Source organism: Hesperophylax consimilis, chromosome 20, assembly GCF_061612785.1.
Source record: "Hesperophylax consimilis isolate HC1 chromosome 20, BYU_Hcon_1.0, whole genome shotgun sequence".
Classification (NCBI taxonomy): Eukaryota; Metazoa; Arthropoda; class Insecta; order Trichoptera; family Limnephilidae; genus Hesperophylax; species Hesperophylax consimilis.
Genome location: NC_142855.1, coordinates 3,527,952 through 3,544,139, shown reverse-complemented (window position 1 = coordinate 3,544,139; position 16,188 = coordinate 3,527,952). Strand labels below are relative to the sequence as shown.

The 16,188-nt window shown below is 35.7% G+C and overlaps 2 long non-coding RNA genes across 3 annotated transcripts; both read right to left on the bottom strand.

Annotated features, from left to right (window-relative positions):
* Positions 1-375: 375 nt before the first annotated feature.
* LOC149413919 (uncharacterized) lies at positions 376-1,410 on the bottom strand. 2 transcript variants are annotated; one of them, XR_016304037.1, is made up of 4 exons: positions 1,237-1,410; positions 1,050-1,137; positions 875-972; positions 376-526 (listed from the first exon to the last, which is right to left on the bottom strand). It is a non-coding gene; the product is annotated as an uncharacterized LOC149413919 (long non-coding RNA). The 2 variants fall into 2 exon arrangements; XR_016304036.1 differs by having other exon boundaries at positions 376-972.
* A 6,322-nt stretch (positions 1,411-7,732) lies between these two features.
* Positions 7,733-9,883, bottom strand: LOC149413918 (uncharacterized). Its single transcript, XR_016303970.1, has 4 exons — positions 9,761-9,883; positions 9,123-9,208; positions 8,295-8,446; positions 7,733-8,206 (listed from the first exon to the last, which is right to left on the bottom strand). It is a non-coding gene; the product is annotated as an uncharacterized LOC149413918 (long non-coding RNA).
* Between the last annotated feature and the right edge of the window lie 6,305 nt (positions 9,884-16,188).

The window sequence follows — 16,188 nt, the reverse complement described above, 5'->3', positions numbered from 1 at the left end:
TTTTTTAAAAAAAATCCTCTCGATATATTCGCGCGATACTTGTGGACGCAATGTATTGGTGCCAAGTACCTCGCCAACGAGCATATTTATTTATTCGCACGAAAAAATTCGCGGAGTTTTCGCCTCTTCTGAGCAAGGTCTTAGCCATTAGCTGTCGCGGGTCCTTGATGACACTGGTCATAAGATGTCGCGGGCCGGATGGAAGACACTGGCGGGCCGGATACGGCCCGCGGGCCGTAGTTTGGAGACCCCTGATCTACACAATACATGTGCACAAGGTGAAAAATAAAAAAAAGTCGGACAGGTAGTAGTTGTATAGTAAGAACAGACTCCAATATAAATAATCAAATAAATAATTACATAAATAAAATTTAATTAAAAATTTAATTTCATAAAATTTGTCAGTCAACCACAAAATTTTCCAATTTCAATTTTCTAACTAAAGGCATTACTTATATGTTATATAATGTCGGGTGATACGTCTGACATTTTCTGCGACGATATTTCGGGTTCAATCACATCGGTACTAAAAGAAAAAAAATCAGGCATCAAACCGTGAAAACAAAAGACCGCATATTATACTGTCAAGGTATGATCAATATGTGTAGTGATTATACTTACAAATTCGACAAAATAGTACAATCAATTATAGGCAAAAATGGAGGACGGTTTTTATTCTTAAATTTAATCACTTTTAATTAAAGATCGTCGGTGTAATATTGAATTGTACCAATGTGTAAAAACACTGTCATCAAAACTAAAAGCTGAACGGCAATAAAATGAAACTCTCACTACTAACCAAAAGATGGTATCTTGATGTTATTGTGTACATTCTCGAGAGTTTGTTCTTGTGAAAATAAAATTATTTGCTTACCGTTTGCTCAAAATCCCACAATTCACATCGATGTTTTAGCATCGAAAAAATCCTTGTTGGCAAATTTAGCCTGACAATCTTTAACATCATTTACGGAACTGAAAACAACAAAAAAACATTACATTTTTACCGTAAAAAATAAATACTTATAATAAATATTGCATTTAATTTTCACCTGTTCCGAGTTCTTTCTGTCTTTTTGACATTGCACTTCCTCTTTTTCCGGTGCATACTGGGTGGCTTACCACGTATCCACTTTCGACCTAAAACACAAATAACATTTTATAAAAATCAATAACGTAAGTACCCTAATTCATAACCTAATTATCATTGTTAAAAATGCTCAAATAATGATTACTTACCCATGTTGAATGAAATAAATTATTTGGGGATGCTTCGGTTAAAAACTGTGGAGTTTAAAAATAATATTATTCGTAAACAAAGTAACAAATTCGTCAATTATATGTCCGCGCGGGCTGACTGCGAATGTCACATATACATACACTAGCAATAATAATAACAAATGAAGGACGATTGACGTAGGAATGTATGCATGTATTTGTTAGGCAGGCGATCTCTCCGGGGCCCCTGCCCCCCGGCCCGTGCTTCACCTACTCTAGCCAGCCCGACTCAAGAAAGTGCGAATGAGACAATAACAAAAAAGCTAGTTAAATATACGTTGAATTTGTGGCCACCAAATTCGGCTTTTGAAGCAAATAAAACTTTTTTCAGTGAAGATTCAAATTTTATTGTATAGTTCATTATATGCCTGAGACGGGATATGTGAGATTTTTTCAAAAAATATCTTCCATTTGGTCACAAAAAATTGCCAAAGATGCCTCGTAAAATCATGTAAAATCGTCATCTTCTGGGGCCTATATTCTATAATTTAAGGCAAAAATCGAAAATCTGATCCATATGCGTACTTTATATTTACCATGTCTTTTAACTAAAAAAAAAAAAAACATTTTACTCTAGTATTTTAGCCGTAAATCCAAATTAAAATTTTGTATGAAACAGGCACCGCAGCCGTTCCTCTTAAGCTGTTTACTCCAACAGGTTGTAACAAGTGAAAGGTTTTTATCCACTATGATTCTGCATGTGGTTCATCAAATCTCCCTATTGAGAAAATAATTTTTGCAGTTGGAGTATGAAAATGGCTCTTCTCCGCGGTGAGTAAGCGTGAGTTTAGTCAAATATTGCTCTTGAGAAAATGCATTTTTGATAATTTTCAGAACATGTTTGAACGCTTTCCTCCATTGTGAGTCAGCATTTGTTTCCTCAAATCTGTTTCATGACGCTGAATTGATTTAACGCTTTTTTCCGCTCCAACCAATAAAGAGGCTACGATTCAAATTTTACTGGTTTCAATCTGAGCAGTGTTGCTTTGAGTTAAATCACGCCCCCCGCGCCTGCGCCGTAACGAAAACGTAATTTTAACGACAGTTGACAAAAACAACGTACATTGAACAGAACCGATGTGTTAATTCGAATTTTAGCCGGAGTTATAATTAGGTCAATGTTACTTTATGCTAGGAGTTATAATTAGTTCAATATCATCCGATTGACTGTGAATTCCTCCACCATACGAGCGCTCACCAAAAGAACCATCTCATCGAACATCACAACTAACTCTTCCGTAAGTCACATATGCGAATACCTATCCTTTTGGTTCATCGAACTTAGCGTTAATTCACATCGGCACATACCTGCCTAGATTATCACAATTATAATCTAACCCATGTGTTGATAGTCAACGCGATTATCGCTGGATTATCTTATGACTGTACCGATATATACAGTCGGAACAAGCAAAAGGTTTTTTTCCGCTGTGTCTCTTCAAAAGCCAGCTTCGAGAACATGAATGGGTACAGTTGGAACAAGAAAAAGATTTTATAAATAGCCTCCGAAGGTTAAAAGATTCCCCACCCCTGTAAGGTAACTAACTTTGGCGAGGTGTTATACTTACCTTTATAACGGCCAATTAATGTGTATAGTGTAGGTTGTGATAAAGTAAGAAGATGTAGTTGATAATTTAAGTTTATTGAAAACACGTTACACTATAACACGATATCAGAAGGATTTAGTAGGAACCAAGAAATGTCGACTGCCAAGGTAGATCGGAGAAACAGGAATGTTGGTCGGTAATGAATTGGCAGCGAGCTCTGTTTTTGGGTTGCCATCCGTGAAACAGTGTTTCCGTATTAAAATATTATTTTAGGCTGGCTGACAGTTCTTGTCCCCACATACCTTCCCCCCAGTGTTAACGATACAGATAAAAATTAGGGGTTATAAAAAATATTACACAAATTGCATGACGTCAGTTACAAAATATACACAAATTCAATATGTGACGTCATCGCAAAATAACATAAGCCTATGCGTTCAGAAAGATATGTCTTAAATGGTAAGGTTACTTTGTGACTAATACATTTATATGTTTGTGAACGCATTGGCATGAACAAATTCCTACATAACTAATAATACATTATTTGAAAGTTAAATCCTTTTTAAAATATGTTGAAATAATTACATGTTCGGAGCATGTACTGCCTCTACGAACTGTATGTTTTTATTGGAGCATTTACTGCGTCGACAAATTTTATATTTTGTGTTTATTTTCAAAACCAAAAGTTGCAAACAGAGTGCATTTAATACTTTAATGTTTGAAAACAATAAATGGTATTACAACATTTAACAAAAGTGGTTATTATTTAACTTATCTAAACCTTTTTATATGGTATTGCATCTACGAATAGTGTTGTCGGAGCATGTTATTAAATTCAGCATAAGTTAATTATAAAATAAAAGTGGGAATCTATTTCCAGTTGTATATGTTTTTAATAATGCTTCTACAAACAGTGTTCGGAGCATGAGTTGTCAATTATTGAGTTATTTTGAAGTTGATTATTCTAAATATTATTTATTACATATTTAAATAACTACAAATTTGTCTTATAATATAGGAACATGATATCAATGTATAAAGTATGAACAGAAGTGTTTCTTCAATCTTTGAACAAAGTGAAACGACTATTAATGTCTCTATATTATAAAATTATTTATATCCGTGTTATGGAAAAAAAGAAAAAAAGAAAAAAATACATATTTAAATGTTTTTGTAAATGAGAAAAGTGTAAAAAAAGGAAAAAATACATATTTAAATATTTTTGTAAAAGTACATATAGCAATAGCATGGCTGTGAGTACATAAATCTAAATCTTTATTTTGGAGGTTACAAGATAACTAAAAATATAACAAAAAACAACTGTCATATGTTCGTAGAATGTGTTTGTATAGATAATATTATCAAATGGCTATGTTTTCTTACGAACAAATGACAATGGTTCAATTCTGTAAAAAAAATTAATAATAATACATATAGGTCTCAACGACATGTTACATCAGATGCATAATTGGGAATATTTGATGTAGCATGGTTAAAAGTATTTATATTTATAACATAGTCATCACATATAGTGGTAAGTTATTTCTAAACAAGATTTATACAAAAGTTGTCGCATATAGCGAAATGGATAATTATCCTAGAAAATATATGTATATGAGTTTGCACTATAATATGGTAAGTGAAAAGTTAGCTAGGTAACTTTGTGCGATTACATGGTATTACTTCATGGTTTTAAAGGATGAAAGTATTCACCGTAATAAGGTTTTTTATAAAATGATAAAAAACGGAGTAATTTGCAAAGTAATAATAATATAAAGGTCAGGTTTTCATCAAGAACTTGAACGCTTAAATATTATGTATGTAACATTAATTAAGAGAATATAATTGTAGATATGTGAAATTCGATCTTTAAATGGATAGCAAGAGTAGATTCTTAATCATTGTTTCTATCATGAGTTACAGAAAATTTATTTGTTAAAAAAGTTGTGTCTTTTGTGCATTAGTATGTACCGTATCTTATTGGAAAGTGGACTTGACGACCTGATCTTGTAGTTGTCTTTGATTCAGGTGGGTCTGGAACAGATGTATGATTATCGCGAGGGAGTCTTAGAGTTCTTCCATTAGTTAGTTCGGCTGACGAACATTTCAATTCCTCACGAACAGTAGATCTCAGGCTGGTAATATAAGTGGGAGGGTTTCCATCCAGTTTTGCTCACCAATTGCCATGAAAGATGCTTTTAAACTGGTTATTGCTTGTGGGTGATAAGCGGTAGTCGTGCTGAGAGATGATGTGACAGATTTAGAATTCTCCGGGTGCGCGCGATGGTTTGCTTTGCGGTTTGTTGGTCAAGCGCGGGTCAGTGTGTCGACGCCGGGCGCTGGTGACCGGACTCGATGATGATCAGGCACTGGGGAAGAACGTGGTTCTTCAAGTACGCCAGTGCTGACGTAAAGGCCGAAGGTACTGTGGACCTTGCAGGCGATTGAGCGGGAGTTGTTTGGACCAGTGAGGATGTTGCGTGTCCTCGTGGTGGTCGCGATGTATGGATGAAGCGCTGGTCAGATTGCTGGAACCAGGGCGTTCAGATCCGATGTAGGCTGGCCAGGGATGATTCCCGGGACCTGGGCGCTACAATGATGTCCCGATGGAGTCCATGAGCAGAGCCGGGAATATTGTCCTTCGCGCGATGAAGATGCGCGGGTTATTGCTTGTGTTTCTCTCTAATTGTAGACGGCTGATTGATGACTGGTTTGATTTGTTTCATTTGAAGGGGCAGCTTTAGTATTTGTTTTTGTAGGTAAAATACATGATGTACATCTGCTTCCGAATGTGCTGCGCGTTGGTCTTCCATATTGTTCAACTTATCTTGTGAAATTGTTACAGGTTCTTGAAACGATGAAGGTATGTTTGTTTCTTCCGATGAGGTCATTTCCAATAATATGTTACGTAATATGTTATGCAAGACATAAAAAATCCAAAAAAAAACTAGAGAATACTGTGTAAGAATCTATTCCATCTACCGGATATCTTAGCAAGTTATTAGCGGGTTTGCGTTTGTATTGTATTTTAGTGAAGACGCAAACCGCGTCATGTAAGCTATTGTGATATACCAGTATGGCAATATGGCGCTATTATTATATAGTGCAATAATAATTTAAATTTGTTATTACAAAATAGTATGATGTTAAATTACCTCAAAGTAAGGTTTGGCAATTATTGGACAATAACCTTAATATTACTACAATAATGTACATTTAAAACATGATTATGTAGGGATGCTGAGCAATTCATTGTTTTGCGATATGGCAATAAGAAATCGTGATATAGGTTACTTGATTGAGATATGTGGGTAGGTTGGCTTGTTCAACTGCAGGTTGTCCACGTGGATTGTTGCGTCATCTTCCTTGTCTGGGGAGTAGATGCTGCCGTTGTGGGTTGTAGTGGGTAGGTTGTAATCATCGAAAGATTATGATGCCATGGTTAGCCACGTTGTTGACAGCCTGATTTCAGGATCTTTCTCACTGAAATTAATTTTAACACGCACTTAATTTTCATAAAAATAGTAAAAAATTTCAAGCTAGGGATTGATCGACAAATTGGGTATTGATGGAAAATATACCACGTGTATATTTCCTTAAATTACCGGGACATTTACTCGAATTTATATTAAAAAATTGATTTGTAAGAGATATATTAATTGGATTGTACTTACTGATCTTGCCCGGGATTGCTGTTTCTCTTTTCTGATCCTTGGCAGTGACGGAATGTTGCAAAATGATTTTAAAATACTAAAGTCGGTAGTCGGTATATTATTCTGAGTCGAAGGGTCACCAATTTGGCGAGGTGTTATAGTCGGGGTCATCAATTTGGCGATGGAGTTAGACTTACCTTTATAGCAGCCAATAAATGTGTATAGTGTAGGTTGTGATAAAGTAAGAAGATGTAGTTGATAATTTAAGTTTATTGAAAACACGTTACACTATAACACGATATCAGAAGGATTTAGTAGGAACCAAGAAATGTCGACTGCCAAGGTAGATCGGAGAAACAGGAATGTTGGTCGGTAATGAATTGGCAGCGAGCTCTGTTTTTGGGTTGCCATCCGTGAAACAGTGTTTCCGTATTAAAATATTATTTTAGGCTGGCTGACAGTTCTTGTCCCCACATAACTTTTGGAAGTGTTAAGTAGTACATTTTTCTTCCATAATACGCTATTACAGTAGATAACCTGCCGAATTGATAAATGCTGCATTTTGACTCGTAAAGTCGTAGAAAGATTAGATGACCAATATAACCATCTCATAAATTTCCAAAAAGCTTGTGCTACATATTGGCGCTCAACGTGAAATTTTGAATACCTCCGTAGTAAAAGTATTGCAATATCCACTGTGAAACAGCATGTGTTTCTGCAACTGTGCTTTCTGAGAACATGAATATGTACAGTGGTAACAAGAAAAAGGTTTGTTTCCATTGTGACTCATCATATGACTATTCAAATTTTCCTTTCGAGAACATGAAAAGGTACATTCATTACAAGCAAATGGTTTTTCTCCACTGTGAGATAGCATGTGTCTCTTCAAATCTCCCTTTCGTAAACATGAATACAGACAGTTGTAACAAGCAAAAGGTTTTTCTCCACTGTGAGTCATCATATGACTCTTCAAATGTCCCTTTTGAGAACATGAAAACGTACAGTCATTACAAGCAAATGGTTTTTCTCCACTGTGAGACAGCATGTGTCTATTCAAATCTGCCTTTCGTAAACATGCATACGGACAGTCGCAACAAGCAAAAGGTTTTTCTCCACGGTGAGTCATCATGTGGATCTTCAAATTTTCCTTTCGAGAACATGAAAACGTACATTTATTACAAGCAAAAGGTTTTTCTCCACTGTGAGACAGCATGTGTCTATTAAAATCTGCCTTTCGTAAACATGCATACGGACAGTTGCAACAAGCAAAAAGTTTTTCGCCACTGTGAGTCAGAATGTGGCTCTTCAAAGAACGCTTTTCAGCAAACGTTTTTTCGCAGTCTGAACATGAAAGAGGTTTTTCTGTGCTATGATTCAAAATTACGTGCCTCTTCAGATATTCCTTTTGAGAACATGAAAACGTACAGTCATAACAAGCAAAGGGTTTTTCTCCACTGTGAGTCAGCATGTGTCTCTTCAAATTTGCCTTTCGAACACATGAATACGGACAGTCGTAACAAGAAAAAGGTTTTTCGCCACTGTGAGTCATTATGTGATTCGTCCTTGATTCCCTTCGAGTATACGATTTTTTACAGTCGGAACATGAAAAAGGTTTTTCTCCAGTATGTTTGAGCAAGTGTTGGTCTAATGTAGTCTTATTAGAGCAGGAGAAAAAACAATAGGTACAAGTAAACCTCGTTTTCCCAGGATCCGTCTTCTGGTTCGATGGGTCTGAAAAGAATGAGAATAAAGCTGAATACATTGTAAGTAAAATAATTCAAAACAGAAATTGTGAATCGACAAAGTAAAGAGATTTTACCTGCTATTCGGTTCATTCTTTCAGAGTGATCTAAACATTCTGTTTTGACATCTGGCAGGTCTATGTCTATTTCCGTATAAGGAATTTCCCCTCCGTCTCCTTCTCTAGGTCCTGGTTCCACCATAATGGGAACAGTCTCCAAATTATTCTATCTGCAATAAATATTCAGTTGCAGTAAATTTTAGTAATAAGAAGGACTCCAGATGAACATTGTATTGGATGACGACCATTTCTAAACATTTCTGTCAACGATATTTTCATGTGTTTTCATATTTTGGGTGTTATTATTGAATCAAATCTAAAATAGAAATCGAAAATAAACAAACTATATCTAAATGAAGATATTTTACGGACTACTAATTGCAATCGAGTATCGTGTTCATTGTGCAACGAACTCCCGGAGTTGCTCGGGGACTAATAAATGGTTACATTATAAGTTTTAGCCAACGTTAGCAATGCAAGTGAATTTGACTTATGCTGCTATTTGATATATCGTCTAAGCGTACAGAACATAAAAAACGATAAAATATATATGTAGCACGTCAGATCTATGAAGTTCTGAGTAAATGATTGTAGTTTAGACGTCACATTAAGTATCTACGTGCTCTGTTAAGCACGAACAGAAATTTCCCAAGACATTATTTTAAGTGCCAAGCTTAATCGCTACCAACAAAATATTCTAAGGTAAAAGGATAGATAGGTACTTCATTCCCATAAAATTTACAAGATAAAAAAGTGAGACATTTTTTTTTCGAATTTTTTTTTTCTTAATTTGACAACTTGACCGCACGGAACTAAGAATCGATAGACATTAGATGTAATTGTAACCACTGGCTTGAGCCAACTTTCTAAGTGGGCGGCTCCATAGTGCGACGACGGCGGGATAGCACCCCGATTATCGAGGGTTGAGTTTTCTGCAAAAAAAATTCCTAATAAGTTGAAGGATTCCTTATTCTTATTAAAGTAACGCTTTCTTACTCTAACCACCGATATTATGGTATATTTGATCCGTCAATCTACTGTTTAACATTTTATTTGGCATTATTTCATGGAATATCTACGAAATACAAATATAAAGTTAGGTAGACGTCACGATGACAGTTCAAACATCCATCGGATAGCCAGGGCTGAAGTTAACAAATGGATTTACTAACTTATTGTACTTATTGGGTTAGTTGAGTTAGAACCACGAAAGGGTGTAAAAAGTTTGCGGAAATCCAAATTATAGCTCATCGGTCACTTAGTTTGCTTTGGAACAACATGAAGTGATTAAACTATACGAACTGCGTGATTTACTAGCGTGGTGAAGCAGTTAGAGCCATATTATGTAGATTAAAAAGAAACGGGACGACATGTTTCAAAGAGACGAAAGCACGCTTCATTCAAAGATAGATTATAAATAAACAATATGGAGACGTGACTAAGAAAGAGTGAAAAATATTGATTTATAGAAGGTAATTACTGACCGCAATGTTACACGGCAAGTTTTTATTTCAGGAACACGTGTGAACACCTAAGATATTAATATTGATTAAATTTCCAACAAAACCAGGTTCTACAACTAAATTCTTTATTGACAGCTAGGCCATAGATTTTCGTAAAAACAGATGGATAGTTTACGACTTTCTTCTTACGGTAGGTACTGGATCTACAAATAACATTATATATTCAATGTTTCAAAGCTGCCAATCGATTTCACTATTGATTCATTTCACCGGTTATTAATAATAAAAAATAACTTCCATTTATGAGTGTTTTCTCGTCTGACGTAAGGCCTTTGATCGCGTTTCTCTTATGGAAAAACTAATACAATTGCATTCAATGGGCAAAAGCTTGTTATTACTCTACTCAAGGGAGTTTAATATTAATATTATGCACGTTAAAGAAAAGGAGGATCGAGAAAAAAAAAGTTAGTTAGTTTCAAATACTATTAAAAATTTATTTAAAAATGTATAAAATTAAGGGTTAGTCTTAATCTAGGCTTAATACTAGTCTTCAATGGGAAATTCTTTAAATTAATTGTCCTTTTACTTTATCCTAAATTATTTTTCATTCAATGTCTTAACATACAAAGATTGTTTAGGCACTTCCCTTTACGATGATGCTGGATGCTTCACGTTTGCACATATCACTGATAACACAAGCGGCAGCTTGGGCTGGTTCCGAAAGGCGGAATTAGTTCAGCCTGGGCAAAGGCTCCAAAGGGCGGAGTCGGCAGGCAGCAACTTCTGAGAGGGCAGCTTCCTGGGCGGAAGAGCCTTGGAGACCAATCCAAGGGGGGAGGACAAGAGGTTCCTTGGCGGGCGAGGAACCTCCTGCTCCTGAGGCGAGAGGGTGACTGTTGGTTGCGGAATCAGTTCTTCAGCCGCGCGATCCGGCGACCGTAGCACGCCTGTGGTGGGGTGCTGGAATCAAAGTGGTTCCGCTTTACACCACTCCGATAAGTTGTTCGGGTCCATGGCGCTGGCATCGCCCTTCTCACCGCTAGATTTATTATTATTTTGAATATTTTAAAATTACATTTTTACAATACGACCTTCAAACAATTGCAATATAGCCTCACCTTGGGCGAAGATTTTTATTGCCCTTGGGTTGCTGGCTTAACGTTTTCCCATTTCAGATTTACAACTTTATGAGGGTCTAGAGCTAAATCTGCGGACTAATGGGTGTAGTTCTAGGTTGGCTTTCTATTTTTTTATGGCGGTTGCTGGCCATTCTATACACTAAATATTTAAGGTCTAATAATCTGAACTACCACCTCCATCTGCGTGTAAAATTACGGAGACATATGCGGGCGCACGTGTTCAATTTGGTCGTTCAGTGAATTCTAGTCACGTAAATACTTAGGGACATATCAAGCTTTTCAAGGCCTTTCAAGACCCGTTAATAATATAAATAAGCGGTAAGAATAAGCCGTAAAGCCCCGGGCCGTAGAAGTTGGAAGATAGGAAACCTGTGTATCCGTTTATAATAGATGGCAATAATCTGTTATTTTTTCCATACCTAACCGAAAAGATAAAGGTTCATCCCGAACGAAATGACGAAAACGGTAATTATACCAATTATTAAATTAACAAAACTTGATTCATCCGTTTTCAATAACTACCGACCGATTTCACTCTCGACCGCCCTGGCAAGAATATTTGAAAAAGTTTTATCGACGGTCGTAACAGACCATCTAAAGACAGAGGATAACCAGTATTTAAAGGATTTACCAGGATTGAAAATCTGCACTGTCAACATATTATGTGGCAGTATATTCCTTAATAGAAACCATCAGCTATTCTTAACAAAGGAAAACGCCAATCTATACCTGCTTTCTAAATCTAAGCAAAGCGATTGATCGTGTTTGTCACGATAAACTCTGGAAAAAACTCAGGAAAAGAGCAGTTTAGGAAGATATAAAAGCGATTCTTTTAATTTAGCAAACGCAGCAAGAAAATGTGGTGAAATGGTCTGGCGAGTTTTCCGACCCATTTTATTTGAAAAGTGGCGTAATACAAGGAAGAAGCATGTCTCCAGCACTGTTTAATATATATACTGATGAACTAATTCAAAGACTTAATAACAGTACGATAAGTTTCCATGTTCGAGGAGTATGTGTAAACAATATTCATTACGCAGATGATATGGTTCTTTCAGTACCGTCACTTAGCGCACTGATAAAACTACTCCAAATATGTGAAGATTTTGCAAAAATCTTAACCTTGTATATAAAACGTCCAAATCAATAGTTATGGTTTTCAAATGCAAAAACGAAAACATGCTAACACCTTTAGTATGGCTAGATGGAAGGAAAATGGATGTTAGTCGTAGCGTCAAATACCTGGGACATATTTTCACAGACGACCTGAAAGACATCGAGGATATGGAAAGGCAAAGAAGAGTGAAATCCGTTAGAGCAGGTATGCTGTCAAAGCGCTTTTATTTTTGCAGTACACACGTGAAAAATATACTTTTCAATGCATATTGCACTTCGCTGTACACGTCAGAACTGTGGGTGGATTACATTTCATCCCAATGGCATAAACTAAAAGTTGCTTACAATAATGTATATCGCCAACTATTCCGCCTACCGAGATACTGCAGCGCCACGGAAATGTTCCTGGAGGGACGAGTACACTCTTTCAGAGCGCTTCTCCGCCATCACATGGGAAACTTATGGCGCAGACTACGCCAATCAAGTAACAAATTCATCACTACCATGGTTTCCTGGATGGAGTTCCATCTTATGGCCCTCTGGAGACGGGAGATGTGCAAATATGCCCCATAAACGGCTGTTCACACTCATTTTTTGTTTGACCTCCTTAACTTTAGTGATGTGACAGCAAATATTTCGAGAGTCGTCGAGTTCTCGTAGGAGTTCCTTTATAAGTATAAATTATATAGGGTGGGAGACCTTTTACCTCCTTGCCTTAATGCATTTTTAAGAAAAATGATCTTGAAGAAGCTCCTGCCCATTGAATCAAATTTTGCTGTTATCCATAAAAAATACGTAGCGCATGACGAGTGCTGCTAGGACACTTCAAAATAAGCCATAAGAAGCTTTAGCATTTGGAATAGTGCTGCTGGGACATTCCACAATAATTGGTTACCTTTCTTAGATAGAGAAAACTCACACATAAGGATTTTTTAGTTTTGTTGTTCTATTAAGAACCACTAAAATGAATAGTAAATTAAATCAATTGGCGTCTTTCAAACATAAATGAATTTGAAAATATTATATTATTCGTTGCTCCAGTACCTACCGTAGGGCGAATGTCATAGACTAACCATCTGTTTTTTACAAACATCTATGGCCTAGCTGTCAAAAAAGAATCCACATAATGAAGCTCGATTTGTCGAAAATTTAATCCAGGTGAATATCATTGTTCACACTTCTTCCTGAAATAAAAACTTGGCGTGGAACATTACGGTCAGTAAGTATTTGCATGAATAAATATTTTTCATATTATTGTAGAAAGCAAAATTATTATCTGACATTGGAATTGTGACCGAAAGATGGACCATTGAATGGAATGCGGAGTGCTTAGGTGTAAATGGATGATTCGATGTACTGTGGATTACAATATCAGTAAAGGAGGGTTTACGAAATATGTTAAATTCAATTTTGTTATTGACGATCTATAAGGTAAGGTCTAAAAAATGTAAGGTTGAATTATTGCCTATCTCTAATGTGAATTTAATCTGATTATGATAAGAGTTAATAAGATTGAGGAAGGAATTCAGTTGACGCTCTGTCCCTGTCCATATACAAACAATATTTTGTTTTCTACCTCAAAAAAATTATTTTATGTAAGCTCACACTCTGTACTTCTTGTTTAGTAATAAAAAGTACTCTGAAGATGCTTGAGTAAAGCGAAACCGGTCGGTTCTAAAAATTATTAAAAACTCGTGGTTTTAAAACAAAAAGTTATTTTATTTTATTAAACAAATTTCTAGCTTTTTCGATACTTGTCATCCTTTTTCCTTTAATTCTGCATAATATACACTATTTAAACCAGTTAAATCAATAATAATAATCTTTATTAAGGTAAGTATTCACATTACAACTAAAAATACATATTATGGTGTACATTGATTTGTGTACATTCATTTTGATTTTTGGCTATAAAATTAACAGAAAAATACAAACATAATATGATGAAGGTAAAAAGAAAATAAAAGTGCAGTTAGTTGAGGTTTCTCAAATACCGCCTCACTAGGCTAGCCTGTGTTGAGGCAGAAGTTTTCGTGTTAGTTCCTAATACCTTTGAACATACCTATACTTGTATTAAGATGTATTCGCTCAATAATGTGTTGACTTCAATAACTGCGAATTTGGGTGAATGCACCGGTGAAGGCCCTATTCTTATTTTTGATTCAAGTTTTTACATTATCTTTGAAATTATTTTGTGAACCACATTGTTTTATGCTGTCTGGAAGAGTCTTGTCGCAAAGTATTTAATGTTTCGTTCACCAAACGTAGTATGTGTTATCGGTATTTGTAGTAAGTATTTGTTGTTGCTTCGAGTACATCGTGTATTTAAACTTTTTTCCTAGTAATTATGTATATTTGAGTATAGATGAGTTAGGATAGTTTTTGCATATAGCTGCCGAACATCAAACACATTCATAATATTAAAAATTAGATTCGAGTCTGTAATTATAGGTAGCCTAAGAATTATTTTTAAAATTGTTTTCTGAGCCTTTTTGATTGGGTCTAGTGCAGATGAAGTGCCGCCTCCCAATGCTATGATACCATACTCAATAATAGATTGGGTCTAGTGCAGATGAAGTGCCGTCTCCCCACGCTATGATACCATACTCAATAATAGATTGGCAGACTGCAAAATAAATAATTTTCAGGTGTTGTAAGCCGAGAAAGTTTCGTATGATTCTGAAGAAGTGCATGGTTTTTTCTAATTTTGTTTGCAATTTTTTGAGTATGAAGATTCCATTTGAGATATGGATCAATGATATGTATAGATATGATCAATTATTCCTGTCATAGTTAAGTTGTTCATAGTTATTGGTTAGTTTTAAAGCTGATAAATTACGCACTACCCTAGTAAATTATGCAGTTAATATTGCTTAATGTTTTCAATTTCAATGTTGACTACAGCAAACATTAATAACTAACTCTTCAGTGGTGTCCATCGTGACTTCGCTTCAGACGAGAAAATACCCTTAAAGAAAGCCAGAATCTTAACGAAATAAGTGATGAAGTCTTGTAAAACCAATATTCGGCACGCGGCCAGGGTAATGGAGGTAAATACAGTCGTCTTTGCACTAGGAGGCCTAGAAAATCGATTCTTCTGTGGGGTTTATTTCAATTATCCCTCGGGAAGTATCGTCTAGAAAAGTAAAATTTGGTGCCTGCCGCTAATTTAACAGTTGAAAGTGTTATAATTTTTTCAAACCGTATTAAACTCTCGACAATCGGGGACAGGTGGATGTTGCTTATTTCGACCTGGAAAAAGCTTTCGACAAGGTTGACATCGACATTCTTCTAAATAAGATAGCTTCATTTGGTTTTTCCAAAAGACTTCTCTGTTTTTTTGCTTCATATTTTCGAAATCGTAGACAGTTTGTTTTTTATAAGGGTTCCAGTTCTTTTGATTTCATATTTTTTTCTGGAGTTCCTCAGGGGTCTATCCTTGGACCACTTCTGTTTCTGATTTTTACTAACGATATTGGTTCATTCATCACACATTTGCTGTATTTACTATTTGCAGATGACTTGAAACTATATCGCTCAATAAAAAACCATCTTGACTGTATTCTCCTCCAACGTGACATTGACTGCGTCACAAAATGGGCCAACATAAATGGCTTGAACTTCAGTACACCCAAGTGCAATATTGTCTCGTACTAGATCAAAGAAACCGCATGTATTTGAATATACAATCAATGAAATTATTCTCCAACACCTAAACCAAATCAAAGATCTAGGAGTTATTTACGACAGCAAACTAACTTCTCACCAACACATCGATGATTTAATAAGCAGAGCATACAGGCTTCTCGGCTTCGTAATTAGAAACACATATCCGTTTTGTAACACAAAAACACTGACGTTATTATATAATACACTAGTCCTAAGTTTACTTGAATCAAACTCGATCATCTGGGCTCCACATGAATTAACATACACTTTTCGCATAGAAAGAGTCCATAAAAAAATTTAAGGTTTTTATTCTCGCGGATCTATGGTCGTTACCCTTGGCTTTACCCATCGATTTATATATTAGGCATGACCAATTACCACTCCCTAGAGACACGTAGAGGTATTGCTTTGCTTAAATATTTTTTTCAACTAATAAACGGTCACTTATCTAATAATGAGATACTGGCCCAATTAAATTTTTTTGTACCAGAGTCTCACTCTCGAGGACGTCATCACAATCTTCTA